The sequence below is a fragment of the Triticum urartu genome, chromosome 7A (genome assembly GCF_056163025.1).
Source record: "Triticum urartu cultivar PI428250 chromosome 7A, HENAU_Tu73, whole genome shotgun sequence".
Classification (NCBI taxonomy): Eukaryota; Viridiplantae; Streptophyta; class Magnoliopsida; order Poales; family Poaceae; genus Triticum; species Triticum urartu.
In genome coordinates, this window is record NC_141879.1 from 230,195,110 (window position 1) to 230,208,110 (window position 13,001).

Below are 13,001 nucleotides of genomic sequence, written 5' to 3' on the forward strand. Positions count from 1 at the left end.
AAGTGATTCACAAAATGAGGCTACTACCTCAAAGTCAAGTCCATATTTAGTGCTAAACTTTTGAAAAGCATCGGTATCCATAAAAGATTTAACATGATCATATTTAAATTTAATACCTGACTCTTTACATTCGTCTAGTTCCCAATCTTCAGAGTTGCGTTTAATTCTTTCCAAAAGATCCCACCAGGATTCTGTAGTCTTCTTCATAAACGAACCAGCACAAGAAGTATCAAGCATGGTTTGATCATTACAAGAAAGCTGAGCATAAAAGTTCTGGATAATAATTTCTCCTGAGAGCTCATGATTAGGGCATGAATATAACATAGACTTAAGCCAACCCCAAGCTAGAGCGATACTTTCTCCTTCACGAGATCAAAAATTATATATATAATTCCGATCACGATGAACTAGATGGATAGGATAAAATTACTGGTGGAACTCCAATTTCAAACGATTCCAATTCCATGGTCCAATATCATCGCATAGCCTATACCATGCCAATGCTTTCCCTTTCAAAGATAAAGGGAAAACCTTTTTCATAACGTGATTGCTGGGTAAACCTGCAAGCTTAAACAATCCACAAATTTGTTCCACATATATCAAGTGCATATCAGGATGTTCGGTTCCATCTCCTGCATAAGGATTAGCTAGAAGTTGTTCTATCATACCCGAAGGAATTTCATATTCAATATTTTCATTAGGTGCAGTAGGTTGAGGGGTAGCTAAATGAGGTTCCGGACGAGGTGAAGATACCCCGAATGAACCCCTCAAAGAATTGTTTTCAATAGTAACAAGTGACAATGAATTTCAGCACACTATATAAATGTTTCCTTACCAAATTCCACTTACCAAAGGCGCTTCACTCCCCGGCAATGGCGCCAGAAAATAGCCTTGATGACATACAAGTATAGGGGATCAATTTTAGCTGTTTTTGATAAGTAAGAGTTTCGAACCCAACGAGGAGCATAAGGAAATGACAAGTAGTTTTCAATAAGGTATTGTCTGCAAGTGCTGAAATTGTAAGTAGCGAGTAGTTTGATAGCAAGATAATTTGTAATGAGCAAGTAACGATAATTGTAAAATGTATGCAGCAAGGTAGCCCAATACTTTTGAGGCAAAGGACAGGCCAAAACGATCTCTTATATTAAGCAAAGCGTTCTTGAGGGTACACGGGAATTTCATCTAGTCACTTTCATCATGTTGTTTCGATTTGTGTTCGCTAGTTGGATAATTTGATATGTGGGTGGACCGGTGCTTAGGTGTTGTTCTTACTTGAATAAACCTCCTACTTATGATTAACCCTCCCGCAAGCATCCGAAACTACGAGAAAAGTATTAAGAATAAATTCTAACCATAGCATTAAACTTTTGGATCCAATCGGCCCCTTACGGAATAGCGCATAAACTGGGGTTTAAGTTTCTATCACTCCCGCAACCCACTATCTAATTGCTACTCCACAATGCATTCCTGTCAGTGGAAACGACACCTATGGGGTCACTGGGATCCCTTCTACGGTTGCCGGGTGCGGGGTTGCGCGAAGAGCAGGTCTGATAGGGAGCACACAGGTCGTTTACCCAGGTTCGGGCCGCGAAGATGTGTAATACCCTAGTCCTGCTTTGGTGGATGTATTTGAGTGTTCTTGTGTTCTTGAGCTAGCTACGGGGTGCAACTTGCCCAAAAGAGCCGAATCCCTCTCCTGGTCGCCTCAGGCCTCCTTTTATAGGAAAAAAGGGTTGCTACAGTGGCACACAGGAGGTGGAAAGGTCTACAGTGGATGAGTCTATCCTCTGGGTCCGTCGGACAAACGCATTTAATGCGCTGCCGACGTGCCCTCCTCACTTTATCGGGGACGCCAGGGAAGCACGTCCCAGCTGTCGCTGCCTCGCCTGGCCTCGACACGCATCCGAGCTGATGAGGCATCGTGGCGCCACATTGGCTGGCTGCTAGGCTGGCGCGGTGGTCGAGCCTCCATGAAGGGTCGCATGCAGCCACGCAGGTGCCTGCTGAGTCAGTGTATAGGCTGCCCATTGCCACGCAGGTGCCTGCCCAGCTGGTTGAGCTAGCAGCTGCTTGGGGACGATGGTGGAGTCTTGGCTGGCGCGGGCCTGGCTGTGGCCCTGCTGATTGCTACCTCTTGAGCACTACGTTGGATTTCCCCAAAGACGAAGGGATGATGCAACAAACTAGTGTAAGTATTTCCCTCAGTTTTTGAGAACCAAGGTATCAATCCACTAGGAGGCTACGCTCGAGTCCCTCATACCTACACAAAAACAATAGCTCAACGCAACCAACGCGCTTAGGGGTTGTCAATCCCATCACGGTCACGTACGAAAGTGAGATGTGATAGAGATGATAAATAATATTTTTGGTATTTTTGGTATAGAGATGAAAGTAAATAAAGTAAAAGCAAAGTAAAAGAAAAGCAATAATAAAGTGATGGAGATTGATATGATGAGAAAGAGACCCGGGGGCCATAGGTTTCACTAGTGGCTTCTCTCAAGAGCATAAGTATTCTACGGTGGGTGAACAAATTACTGTTGAGCAATTGACAGAATTGAGCATAGTTATGAGAATATCTAGGTATGATCATGTATATAGGCATCACGTCCGAGACAAGTAGACCGAAACGATTCTGCATCTACTACTATTACTCCACTCATCGACCGCTATCCAGCATGCATCTAGAGTATTAAGTTAAAAACAGAGTAACACCCTAAGCAAGATAACATGATATAGAGGGATAATTTCATGCAATATGATAAAAAAACCCCATCTTGTTATCCTCAATGGCAACAATACAATACGTGCCTTGCTGCCCCTTCTGTCACTGGGAAAGGACGCCGCAAGATTGAATCCAAAGCTAAGCACTTCTCACATGGCAAGAAAAACCAATCTAGTAGGCCAAACCAAACTGATAATTCGAAGAGACTTGCAAAGATAACCAATCATACATAAAAGAATTCAGAGAAGATTCAAATATTATTCATAGATAGACTGGATCATAAACCCACAATTCATCAGTCTCAACAAACACACCGCAAAAAGAAGATTACATCGAATAGATCTCCATGAGAGAGGGGGAGAACATTGTATTGAGATCCAAAAAGAGAGAAGAATCCATCTAGATACTAGCTATGGACGCGTAGGTCTGAAGAAAACTACTCACACTTCATCGGAGGGGCTTGGATGATGATATAGAAACCCTCCATGATCGATGCCCCCTCTGGCGGAGCTCTGGAACATGCCCCAAGATGGGATCTCGTGGATACAGAAAGTTGCGGCGGTGGAATTAGGTTTTTGGCTCCGTCCCCGATCGTTTGGGGGTACGTGGATATATATAGGAGGAAGAAGTACGTCGGTGGAGCTTCGAGGGGCCCACGAGGCAGGGGGCGCGCCCCCTACCCTCGTGACCACCTCGTGGCTTTCTTGACGGAGGGTCCAAGTCTCCTGGATCTTATCTGATGAGTAAATCACGTTTCCGAAGGTTTCATTCCGTTTGGACTCCGTTTGATATTCCTTTTCTTCGAAACCCTAAAACAGGCAAAAAACAGCAATTGTGGGCTGGGCCTCCGGTTAATAGGTTAGTCCCAAAAATAATATAAAAGTGGAAAATAAAGCCCAATAATGTCCAAAACAGTAGATAATATAGCATGGAGCAATCAAAAATTATAGATACGTTGGAGACGTATCAAGCATCCCCAAGCTTAATTCCTGCTCGTCCTCGAGTAGGTAAAAGATAAAAACAGAATTTTTGATGCGGAGTGCTACTTGGCATAATTTTAATGTAATTCTTCTTAATTATGGTATGAATATTCAGATCCGAAAGATTCAAGACAAAAGTTCATATTGACATAAAAATGATAATACTTCAAGCATACTAACTAAGCAATTATGTCTTCTCAAAATAACATGGCCAAAGAAAGTTCATCCCTACAAAATCATATAGTTTAGTCATGTTTCATTTTCGTCACACAAGAATGCTATCATCATGCACAACCCCGATGACAAGCCAAACAATTGTTTCATACTTTAGTAATCTAAAAAAATTCAACTTTCACGCAATACATGAGCGTGAGCCATGGATATAGCACTATGGGTGGAATAGAATATAATGAAGGGGGTTATGTGGAGAAGACAAAAAAGGAGAAAGTCTCACATCGATCCGGCTAATCAATGGGTTAGGGAGATGCCCATCAATTGATGTCAATGCAAGGAGTAGGGATTGCCATGCAACGGATGCACTAGAGCTATAAATGTATGAAAGATCAACAAAAGAAACTAAGTGGGTGTGCATCCAACTTGCTTGCTCATGAAGACCTAGGGCACTTGAGGAGGCCCATTGTTGGAATATACAAGCCAAGTTCTATAATGAAAAATTCCCACTAGTATATGAAAGTGATAACATGAGAGACTCTCTACTATGAAGATCATGGTGCTACTTTGAAGCACAAGTGTGGTAAAAGGATAGTAACATTGTCCCTTCTCTCTTTTTCTCTCATTTTTTTGGGCCTTCTCTTTTTTTTATGGCCTTTCTTTTTTGGGGCCTTCTCCCTTTTTTTATGGTCTTTCTTTTTTTATACCTCACTTGGGACAGTGCTCTAATAATGATGATCATCATACTTCTATTTATTTACAACTCAATGATTACAACTCGATACTAGGACAAAGATGACTCTATATGAATGCCTCCGGTGGTGTACCGGGATATTCAATGAACCAAGAGTGACATGTATGAAAGAATTATGAACGGTGGCTTTGCCACAAATACTATGTCAACTACATGATCATGCTAAGCAATATGACAATGATGAATGTGTCATGATGAACGGAATGGTGGAAAGTTGCATGGCAATATATCTCGGAATGGCTATGGAAATGCCATAATAGGTAGGTATGGTGGCTGTTTTGAGGAAGATATAAGGAGGTTTATGTGTGAAAGAGTGTATCATATCACGGGGTTTGGATGCACCAGCGAAGTTTGCGCCAACTCTCGATGTGAGAAAGGGCAATGCATGTTACCAAAGAGGCTAGCAAGGATGGAAGGGTGAGAGTGCGTATAATCCATGGACTCAACATTAGTCATAAAGAACTCACATACTTATTGTAAAAATCTACAAGTCATCAAAAACCTCGGCACTACGCGTATGCTCCTAGGGGGATAGATTGGTAGGAAAAGACCATCGCTCATCCCCGACCGCCACTCATAAGGAAGACAATCAAATAACACCTCATGTTTCAAATTTGTTGCATAATGTTTACCATACGTGCATGCTACGGGACTTGCAAACCTCAACAGAAGTATTTCTTAATTTCACAACTACACAACTAGCATGACTTTGATATTATTACCTCCGTATCTCAAAATAATCATCAAGCACCAAAATTTTCTTAGTATTCAACACACTCATAAGAAAGTTTTGTTATTAATCTAGCATACCAAGCATATTAGGATTTTAAGCAAATTGCCATGCTATTAAGACTCTCAAAATAATCTAAGTGAAGCATGAGAGATCAATAGTTTCTATAAAATAAATCCACCACCGTGCTCTAAAAGATATAAGTGAAGCACTAGAGTAAAATTATAAAACTCAAAAGATATAAGTGAAACACTAGAGTAAAACTATAGAGCTCAAAAGATATAAGTGAAGCACATAGAGTATTCTATCAAATTCCAAATTATGTATGGCTCTCTCAAAAGGTGTGTACAGCAAGGATGATTGTGGTATACTAAAAAGCAAATACTCAAATCATAAAAGACGCTCCAAGCAAAACACATATCATGTGGTGAATAAAAATATAGCTCCAAGTAAAGTTACCGATAGAAGTAGATGAAAGAGTGGATGCCTTCCGGGGCATCCCCAAGCTTTGGATTTTAGGTGTCCTTAGATTATCTTGGGGGTGCCATGGGCATCCCCAAGCTTAGGCTCTCGCCACTCCTTGTTCCACAATCCATCAAATCTTTACCCAAAACTTGAAAACTTCACAACACAAAACTTAAAGTAGAAAATCTCGTGAGCTCCGTTAGCGAAAGAAAACAAAAGACCACTTCAAGGTACTGTAATGAACTCATTATTTATTTATATGGATGTTATACCTACTGTATTCCAACTTCTCTATGGATTATAAACTACTTTACTAGCCATAGATTCATCAAAATAAGCAAACAACACACGAAAAGCAGAATCTGTCAAAAACAGAACAGTCTGTAGCAATCTGTAGCTAGCGTAAGATCTGGCACCCCAAAAATTCTAAAATAAATTGCTGGACGTGAGGAATTTATCTATTAATCATCTTCAAAAATAATTAACTAAATATCACTTTCCAAATAAAAATGACAGCAGTTCTCGTGAGTGCTAAAGTTTCTGTTTTTTACAGCAAGTTCAACAAGACTTTCCCCAAGTCTTCCCAACGGTTCTACTTGGCACAAACACTAATTAAACACAAAAAACACAACCAAAACAGAGTCTAAATAATTTACTTATTACTAAAAAGGAGCAAAAAGCAAGGAATAAAAATAAAATTGGGTTGCCTCCTAACAAGCGCTTTTCTTTAAAGCCTTATAGCTAGGCATAATATTTCAATGATGCTCACATGAAAGACAAGAATTGAAGCAGAAAGAGAGCATCATAAAACACGTGACAAACACATCTAAGTCTAACATACTTCCTATCCATAGGAATCTTATAGGCAAAAAAATTATCAAGGCAAGAAAAAACTAGCATATGCAAGGAAGCGGAAAGAAACAATAGCAATCTCAACATAACGAGATGTAATTTAGTAACAAGAAAATTTCTACCACCATATTTTCCTCTCTCGTAGTAATTACATGTAGGATCATAATCAAATTCAACAAAATATCTATCACATAAAATATTTTCAACATGATCCACATGCATGCAATGTTGACACTCTCCCAAAATTGTGGGATTAACATTAACTAAAGTCATGATCTCTCCAGACCCACTTTTATCAAAGATTTCATAAGATTGAACATTTTCCAAATATGTGGGATCTGAAGTTGAAACTCTTCCAAACCCACTTTAAATAATATTGCAAACACTATTATCAATCTCATATTCATCATGGGGCTTAAATAAATTTTCAAGATCATAAGAAGAATCACCCCAATCATGATCATTGCAACAAGTAGAGGACGTAGCAAAACTAGCATCCCTAAGCTTAGGATTTTGCATATTATTAGCACAATTTACATAAATAGAATTTGTAATAAAATCATTGCAATCATGCTTTTTATTCAAAGATCTATCGTGAATCGCTTCATAAAGTAATTCATCACACTTTTCAGATTCACGAATTTCAAGCAAAACCTCATAAAGATAATCTAGTGCACAAAACTCACTAGCAATTGGTTCATCATAATTGGATCTCTTAAAAAGATTAGCAAGCGGATGAGGATCCATAGGTCTTAGGTTCTCTGTTTAGTAATAAATAAAAAACTATTCCAACCATACGAGCAAACAAGAAACGGGCAAAAGAGGCAAATTGGGAAAGAGAGGGAGGATAGAGAGAGAGAGGGCGAGTAAAGCGGCAAGGGTGAAGTGGGGGAGAGGAAAACGAGAGGCAAATGGCAAATAATGTAATGCGGGAGATAAGGGTATGTGATGGGTACTTGGTATGTTGACTTTTGCGCAGACTCCCCGGCAACGGCGCCAGAAATTCTTCTTGCTACCTCTTGAGCACTGCGTTGGATTTCCCCGAAGAGGAAGGGATGATGCAACAAAGTAGCGTAAGTATTTCCCTCAGTTTTGGAGAACCAAGGTATCAATCGAGTAGGAGGCTACGCTCGAGACAAGTATTACGTCCGAGACAAGTAGACCAAAACGATTCTGCATCTACTACTATTACTCCACTCATCGACCTCTATCCAGCATGCATCTAGAGTATTAAGTTAAAAACAGAGTAACGCCTTAAGCAAGATGACATGATGTTGAGGGATAGTTTCATGCAATATGATAAAAACCCCATCTTGTTATCCTCGATGGCAACAATACAATACGTGCCTTGCTGCCCCTTCTGTCACTGGGAAAGGACACCGCAAGATTGAACCCAAAGCTAAGCACTTCTCCCATGGCAAGAAAAACCAATCTAGTAGGCCAAACCAAACTGATAATTCGAAGAGACTTGGAAAGATAACCAATCATACATAAAAGAATTCAGAGAAGATTCAAATATTATTCATAGATAGACTGGATCATTAACCCACAATTCATTGGTCTCAACAAACACAACGCAAAAAGAAGATTACATCAAATAGATCTCCACGAGAGAGGGGGAGAACATTGTATTGAGATCCAAAAAGAGAGAAGAAGCCATCTAGCTACTAGCTATGGACCCGTAGGTCTGAAGTAAACTACTCACACTTAATCGGAGGGGCTTGGATGATGATGTAGAAGCCCTCCGTGATCGATGTTGGGGAATGCAGCAGAATTTTAAAATTTTCTACGCATCACCAAGATCAATCTATGGAGTCATCTAGCAACGAGGGAGAGGGGAGTGCATCTACATACCCTTGTAGATCGCGAGCGGAAGCTTTCAAGAGAACGGGGTTGATGGAGTCGTACTCGTCGTGATCCAAATCACCGATGACCGAGCGCCGAACAGACGGCACCTCCACGTTCAACACACGTACGGTTGGGGAAGACGTCTCCTCCTTCTTGATCCATCAAAGGGAAGGATAGGTTGATGGAGATCCAGCAGCACGACGGCGTGGTGGTGGAAGCAGCGGTGATCTCGGCAGGGCTTGGCCAAGCTCCAATGAGAGGGAGAGTTGTTACGAGGGGAGAGGGAGGCGCTAGGGACTTGGGTGCAGCTACCCTCCCTCCCCTCCACTATATATAGGGCCCCTAGGGGGCGCCGGCCCTAGGAGATCCCATCTCCAAGGGGGGCGGCGGCCAAGGCGGGACTTGCCCCCCAAGTCAGGTGGGGCGCCCCCACCCCTAGGGTTTCCAACCCTAGGCGCCGGGGGAGGCCCATGGGGGGCGCACCAGCCCACCATGGGCTGGTTCCCCCCCCCACCTCAGCCCATGGGGCCCTCCGGGATAGGTGGCCCCACCCGGTGGACCCCCGGGACCCTTCCGGTGGTCCCGGTAAAATACCAGTGACCCCCGAAACTTTCCCGGTGGCCGAAACTGGACTTCGTATATACAATTCTTCACCTTCGGACCATTCCGGAACTCCTCGTGACGTCCGGGATCTCATCCAGGACTCCGAACAACTTTCAGGTTACCGCATACTAATATATCTACAGCCCTAGCGTCACCGAACCTTAAGTGTGTAGACCCTACGGATTCGGGAGACACACAGACATGACGGAGACGACTCTCCGGTCAATAACCAACAGCGGGATCTAGATACCCATGTTGGCTCCCACATGCTCCTCAATGATCTCATCGGATGAACCACGATGTCGAGGATTCAAGTAATCTGGTATACAATTCCCTTTGTCAATCGGTACGTTACTTGCCCGAGATTCGATCGTCGGTATCCCAATACCTGTTCAATCTCGTTACCGGCAAGTCACTTTACTCGTACCGTAATGCATGATCCCGTGAATAAACACTTGGTCACATTGAGCTCATTATGATGATGCATTACCGAGTGGGCCCAGAGATACCTCTCCGTCATACGGAGTGACAAATCCCAGTCTCGATCCGTGTCAACCCAACAGATACTTTCGGGGATACCTGTAGTATACCTTTATAGTCACCCAGTTACGTTGTGATGTTTGGTACACCCAAAGCACTCCTACTGCATCCGGGAGTTACATGATCTCATGGTCTAAGGAAATGATACTTGACATTGGAAAAGCTCTAGCAAACGAACTACACGATCTTGTGATATGCTTAGGATTGGGTCTTGTCCATCACATCATTATCCTAATGATGTGATCCCATTATCAATGGCATCCAATGTCCATAGTCAGGAAACCATGGCTATCTATTGATCAACGAGCTAGTTAACTAGAGGCTCACTAGGGACATATTATGGTCTATGTATTCACACATGTGTTATGATTTCCGGATAACACAATTATAGCATGAATAATAGACAATTATCATGAACAAGGAAATATAATAATAATCATTTTATTATTGCCTCTAGGGCATATTTCCAATAGTCTCCCACTTGCACTAGAGTCAATAATCTAGTTACATTGTGATGAATCGAACACCCATAGAGTTCTGGTGTTGATCATGTTTTGCTCGCGGAAGAGGTTTAGTCAACGGATCTGCGACATTCAGATCCGTATGTACTTTGCAAATATCTATGTCTCTGTCTTGAACATTTTCACGAATGGAGTTGAAGCGACGCTTGATGTGCCTGGTCTTCTTGTGAAACCTGGGCTCCTTGGCAAGGGCAATAGCTCCAGTGTTGTCACAGAAGAGAGTGATCGGCCCCGGCGCATTGGGTATGACTCCTAGGTCGGTGATGAACTCCTTCATCCAGATTGCTTCATGCGCTGCCTCCGAGGCTGCCATGTACTCTGCTTCACATGTAGATCCTGCCACGACGCTGTGCTTGCAACTGCACCGCTTACTGCCCCACCATTCAAAATATACACGTATCTGGTTTGTGACTTAGAGTCATCCAGATCTGTGTCGAAGCTAGCGTCGATGTAACCCTTTACGACGAGCTCCTCGTCACCTCCATATACGAGAAACATATCCTTAGTCCTTTTCAGGTACTTCAGGATGTTCTTGACCGCTGTCCAGTGTTCCATGCCGGGATTACTTTGGTATCTTCCTACCAAACTCATGGCAAGGTTTACATCAGGTCTGGTACACAGCATGGCATACAGGATAGACCCTATGGCTGAGGGCATAGGGGACGACACTCATCTTTTCTCTATCTTCTGCCGTGGTCGGACATTGAGCTGAGCTCAATTTCACACCTTGCAACATAGGCAAGAACCCGTTCTTGGACTGATCCATATTGAACTTCTTCAATATCTTATCAAGGTATGTGCTTTGTGAAAGACCTATGAGGCGTCTCGATCTATCTCTATAGATCTTGATGCCTAATATGTAAGCAGCTTCTCCAAGGTCCTTCATTGAAAAACACTTATTCAAGTAGGCCTTAATACTGCCCAAAAGTTCTATATCATTTCCCATCAAAAGTATGTCATCCACATATAATATGAGAAATGCTACAGAGCTCCCACTCACTTTCTTGTAAACGCAGGCTTCTCCATAAGTCTGCACAAATCCAAACGCTTTGATCCTTTCATTAAAGCGAATGTTCCAACTCCGAGATGCTTGCACCAGCCCATAGATGGAGCGTTGGAGCTTGCATACCTTGTTAGCATTCTTAGGATCGACAAAACCTTCTAGCTGCATCATATACAATTCTTCCTTAAGAAAGCCGTTAAGGAATGCCGTTTTGACGTCCATTTGCCATATCTCATAATCATAGTATGCGACAATTGCTAACATGATTCGGACGGACTTCAGCTTCGCTACGGGTGAGAAGATCTCATCATAGTCAACCCCTTGAACTTGTCGATAACCCTTAGTGACAAGTCGAGCCTTATAGATGGTAACATTACCATCTGCGTCCGTCTTCTTCTTAAAGATCCATTTATTCTCTATCGCTCGCCGATCATCGGGCAAGTCTGTCAAAGTCCATACTTTGTTTTCATACATGGATCCTATCTCGGATTGCATGGCTTCAAGCCATTTGTTGGAATCTGGGCCCGCCATTGCTTCTTCATAGTTCGAAGGTTCACCGTTGTCTAACAACATGATTTCCCGGACAGGGTTTCCATACCATTCTGGTGTGGAACGTGTCCTTGTGGACCTTCGAAGTTCAGTAGCAACTTGATCCTAAGTACCTTGATCATTATCATTAACTTCCTCTCTAGTCGGTGCAGGCACCACAGGAACATCTTCCTGAGCTGCGCTACTTTCCGGTTCAAGAGGCAGTACTTCATCGAGTTCTACTTTCCTCCCACTTACTTCTCTCGAGAGAAACTCTTTCTCCAGAAAGGACCCATTCTTGGCAACAAAGATCTTGCCTTCAGATCTGAGGTAAAAGGTATACCCAATGGTTTCCTTAGGGTATCCTATAAAGACGCATTTTTCCGACTTGGGTTCGAGCTTTTCAGGTTGAAGTTTCTTGACATAAGCATCGCATCCCCAAACTTTTAGAAACGACAGCTTAGGTTTCTTCCCAAACCATAATTCATATGGTGTCGTCTCAATGGATTTAGACGGTGCCCTATTTAAAGTGAATGTAGCTGTCTCTAGAGCATATCCCCAAAATGATAGCGGTAAATCAGTGAGTGACATCATAGATCGCACCATATCCAATAGAGTGCGATTACGACGTTCGGACACACCGTTACGCTGAGGTGTTCCAGGCGGCGTGAGTTGTGAAACGATTCCACATTTCCTTAAGTGCGTACCAAATTTGTGACTTAAATATTCTCCCCCATGATCTGATCGTAAGAATTTTATCTTTCAGTCACATTGATTCTCTACCTCATTCTGAAATTCCTTGAACTTTTCAAAGGTCTCAGACTTGTGTTTCATCAAATAGACATACCCATATCTACTTTAAGTCATCAGTGAGAGTGAGAACATAACGTTAGCCACCGCGAGCCTCAACGCCCATTGGACCGCACACATCAGTATGTATAATTTCCAATAAGTTGGTTTCTCGCTCCATTGTTCCAGAGAACGGAGTCTTGGTCATTTTACCCATGAGGCATGGTTCGCACGTGTCAAATGATTCGAAATCAAGAGACTCCAAAAGTCCATCTGTATGGAGCTTCTTCATGCGTTTGACACCGATGTGACCAAGGCGGCAGTGCCATAGATATGTGGGACTATCATTATCAATCTTACATCTTTTGGTATTCACACTATGAATATGTGTAACATCACATTCGAGATTCATTAAGAATAAACCATTGACCAGCGGGGCATGACCATAAAACATATCTCTCATATAAATAGAACAACCATTATTCTCGGATTTAA